We start from the raw sequence: 4,916 nt of genomic DNA, 5'->3' as shown, positions 1-4,916 counted from the left end.
CTCCTGCTCAATTTAACCCAGCAACACAGAAAAGATTTATCCCGTGCAGTAATCTGTGAAAATTCGAGAGGCCAAAAACTATTTAAAGCAAAAATTAACAACTTTATTTCTTAAAGTAGAACAGTGAAGAATTAACTAACAACTATTTACAACTCCTTCCTCTAATCTATCTTTTACCTTCCCCTTCTACAATACTAGTCTGATAAAACCCTCCAATTATGATTTACAAAACAAAACATCTTATCTCAAACCCAGGCAGCTTTCAGTTTTCTCTGTATTCCTGTCTTCTTTTCTTCTTCTTGGACATTCTGCTTCGCAAGTTACTGATTGATAAAGATACCTTTAAGAGAGCTATTTTTGAGGCAGTGTTTTTACATGTTGGGAGCTTGGCAGTTCTCCTCTCAACTGTTCAATTTTCCCCGGTCTTATACTCCCCAAGCATCGGATTGTGTCATTGGCTTTTAAGATTGTCAATATATTCAGTTCAAATTAGATTGGAGTTTGGTATTTTTTGGGGGATATAATTTAAATTGGCCTAATTCAAATCTATTTTTGTCTCCAGGCAACCAGCTACCCTAGCTACCCCAGTAGCTGGAGCACGTTACATTGTATTTTATTGAGAACACTTGGTGCTGTTACTGCTAGCTTTTAACTCTCTTGAAGATATAGTACACACACATCTTCATAAAACCTCCCCCCCCTTAAGAAAAAAAAGAGCCATCATAATGAAAAGATGGCTTCATTTTTTCAATTTTTTTAAACACACATACCCAAAACATTAAATACAAATCTCATCTAAACTCTATCAGTTAAATCTGCAATAATGCATCTGCGATTACATTCTTACAACCTGCAACATGTACAATTTTTAAATTAAAACTCTGTGACTTCAATGAAATAGTCTAGTATTCTTGTCTTTAAAGCATTCTAAGAATACAAGCTGATTGTAATCAGTGTACACATTGTTTGTGACATACACATTAAAACGCTGTAAGGCCAGGACCAAACCCAATTGTTCCTTTCTGATTGTGGAGTATTCCATCTTACAATTTTTAAATTAAAACTCTGTGACATAAGACTTCAATGAAATAGTCTAGTATTCTTGTCTTTAAAGCATTCTAAGAATACAAGCGGATTGTAATCAGTGTACACATTGTTTGTGACATACACATTAAAACGCTGTAAGGCCAGGACCAAACCCAATTGTTCCTTTCTGATTGTGGAGTATTCCATCTGGTGGATGTTGGTCCTCTTCAAAAAGTAACCAACTGGCAGCTGAATCCCATCCTCACCTTCCTGTCGGAGTACAGCTCCAACTCCTAGGTCACTAGCATTGATGGCCATTTTATAAGGTTTTGAAAGGCTACGTGTAGTTAAAACTGGTTTGGTGGTTAATATTGATTCTAAATGGTCGAATGTCTCCTGGAATGGTTCTGTCCACCAAAATGTTGTGTTTGTCTCCAGCCAATCGGTTACTGGTGCCACTACACTACTGAAATTTGGAAGAAGCTTCTGATAGAATTCGTTGAGTCCTAAGAATTGAAGCTCCTCTTTCTTTGAGGTTGGTTGTGGAAATTCCTCGATGGCCTTCGTCTTTGTTTTCCATGGGGTCAACCTTCCATGTCCCAAGAACATCACCTCTGCTTTCACAAATGCTGTTTTATTTAAGTTTATCATCAATTTTGCTTCCCATAGTCATTCAAAGAGCTCTGCCAACTGTACCATGTGATCTTTCCAGAACTTACTAAAGATCACTACATCGTCCAAATAGACTGCACAGTTTGCTAACCCAGCCTCAACTCTGTTCATGTGTCTTTGGAATGTGGTGGGTGTGTTCTTCTTTCCAAACAGCAACACTTTAAGCTGATATCGTCCATTTGGGGTCACAAACGCAGACATTTCTTTCGCCTTCTCTGATAAAGGTACACGCCAGTAACCATGCAGTAAGTTCAACTTGGCGATGTAACTGGTTTGTCTCAGTTTCTCAATACAGTCCTCCAATCTTGGAATTGGATATGAGTCCAATTTTGTGACAGTGTTAACCTTCCGATAATCCATGCAGAATCATCGAATTCTGTCCGGTTTAGGAACTAAGACGATCGGTGAACTCCACTCGCTCTGGTTTGGTTCAATGATGTTCTCGTTGAGCATGGCCTCTACCTCCATCTGCACCTGTCTGGCTTTGAAAGGATTAAGCCGATAGGGGTGTTGTTTTATCAGAGCTGTATTCCCGACATCTACTTCATGGACAATAGTGTTAGTCCTCCCCATCTGATTCTTACATATGTCCTCGTACTGCAGTAACAAATCTTTCAACTCCGTTCTATGCTCCTGAGACAGGAGCAGGCTTCCTAACCCATTCCACTCCTAAAGGACTTCTTTATTTTTTATTCTATTTTGAGACATCTCAAAATCCATATCATCTGGATTTGATTCCTCACTCTGCAGGGCAGTAACTAACACCTGTTTCTCCAGTTCTTTCTCTCTAGTGTAATATGGTTTCAGTATGTTCACATGACATACCTGATATCTCTTTTTCCTATCTGGTATCTTCACTAAATAGTTCACCTGACTCCACTTTTTCTTAATTTGATAGGGACCACTAAACCTGGGGAGAAAGTGAGGTCTGCAGATGCTGGAGATCAGAGGTGAAAATGTGTTGCTGGAGAAGCGCAGCAGGTCAGGCAGCATCCAGGGAACAGGAGAATTGACCTTTCCTGAAGAAGGGCTTATGCCCGAAACGTCGATTCTCCTGTTCCCTGGATGCTGCCTGACCTGCTGCGCTTTTCCAGCAAAACATTTTCACCACTAAACCTGGCTTTGAAGGGATCTCCTATCACTGGTAACAGTACTAACACGTCATCCCCTCAGGAAAATGTCCGAGTCTCAGAGCGTTTATCTGCCACCTGCTTCATTCTACACTGTGCCCTCTTCAGATGCTGTTTAGCTAACTCACCTACTTGATTAAATGTGAGATCTCCGACTTTTGTCCTGTCAATTTTTCTTTAATTAATTTCAAAGGGCCTCTCACTGCATGACCGAATATTAACTCGAAAGGAGTGAACTGAGTAGATTAATTTCTAATGGCAAACAATACGAATGGGATACCTTTATCCCAATCATTCGGGTAATCCTGACAGTTTGCTGTCAACATGGTCTCCAGGGTCTGATGCCACCTTCCTAATGCTCCCTGGGATTCAGGACGAAATGCACTTGATTTAAAGTGCTGGATACCTAACCTCTTCATAACGTCCTTAAACCGCCTCACAGTAAAATGTGACCCTTGGTCGGACTGAATCTCTCTGGGTAGCCCACACCGCGTGAAGAAAGCTACTAACTCCTCTACCACCCTTTTTGCCTTGATACTCCGTAATGGAATTGCTTCCGGAAATCTGGGAGACACATCCATTATGGTTAACATGTACTGGTTCCCACTTTTAGTTCTCGGGAAGGGACCTGCCCAATGAATTATAACCCGCGTGAAAGGTACTTCAAATGTGGGAATTGGTAACAAAGTTTTATTACCGCCTGTGGCCTACCTACCATTTGGCATGTATGACACGTACGGCAAAAGTTTAACCACATCCTTGTGCATTCCAGGCCAATAAAAATGTTTTTGTACCTCAGCCTGGATCTTTCATACCCCTAGGTGACCTCCTACAGGTAGCTCATGTGCTACCCATAACCCCCCCCCCCCCGTCTGTATGCTACCAGCAACACAATCTGATGCACTTCGGCCCAGTTCTCCTCTGCACTAACCTGCCGTGGTCTCCCTTTTCCGTCTGAGGAATCTATCTTTCAGATATTAACCCTCCGGAATATTCTCTGCCTCCTTTCTGGAGTACGCATCCACATATATATCTTTTATCATCTTGTCTTGCTGTTGCACGTCCCTTAGCCTTTCAGGACTAAACACTTCTGTCTGACCCTCTACCTGTTCAGGCTTTTCCTGCACCATTACGTCAAACAGGGTATCTGCTAACTGAACCTCAACTCCTTCATCTTTCTCTTTACTTTTCACTTCATGCTGTGACTTATGATCGTGGGATCTGGTTACCACACAGTCTGGGAAAATACCAGGATATTTCTGTTTTAACTCCTCAGTTTCTTGGTCTTCCTTGGGCTTCTCCACAACAAGGGGTGTCACTCCCACCTTGGATCCTGCCCAATCATTCCCAAGAACAAACTGAATTCCTGGAACTGACACTCTGTCAATCACTCCCACTGTAACTTCCCCAGTCTTGAGTTGACACTCCAACTGAGTGATTCTGAGGGATAGGATTTATGACCATCTGGAAGAGCATGGCTTGATTAAATGCAGTCAACACGGTTTTGTGAGGGGCAGGTCATGCCTCACAAACCTTATCGAGTTCTTTGAGGATGTGACTAGAAAAGTTGATGAGGGTCGAGCTGTGGATGTGGTGTATATGGACTTCAGCAAGGCATTTGATAAGGTTCCCCATGGTAGGCTCATTCAGAAGGTCAGGAGGAATGGGATACAGGGGAACTTAGCTGTCTGGATACAGAATTGGCTGGCCAACAGAAGACAGCGAGTGGTAGTAGAAGGAAAATATTCTGCCTGGAAGTCTGTGGTGAGTGGTGGTCCACAGGGCTCTGTCCTTGGGATTCTACTGTTTGTAATTTTTATTAATGACTTGGATGAGGGGATTGAAGGATGGGGCAACAAGTTTGCAGATGACACAAAGGTTGGAGGTGTCGTTGACAGTATAGAGGGCTGTTGTAGGCTGCAGCGGGACATTGACAGGATGCAGAGATGGGCTGAGAGGTGGCAGATGGAGTTCAACCTGGATAAATGCAAGGTGATGCATTTTGGAAGGTCAAATTTGAAAGCTGAGTACAGGATTAAGGATAGGATTCTTGACAGTGTGGAGGAACAGAGGGATCTTGGTGTACAG

Source organism: Chiloscyllium plagiosum, chromosome 4 (genome assembly GCF_004010195.1).
Source record: "Chiloscyllium plagiosum isolate BGI_BamShark_2017 chromosome 4, ASM401019v2, whole genome shotgun sequence".
Classification (NCBI taxonomy): Eukaryota; Metazoa; Chordata; class Chondrichthyes; order Orectolobiformes; family Hemiscylliidae; genus Chiloscyllium; species Chiloscyllium plagiosum.
The sequence above is the reverse complement of the archived record's forward strand: the minus strand, read 5'-3'. Positions refer to the sequence as shown.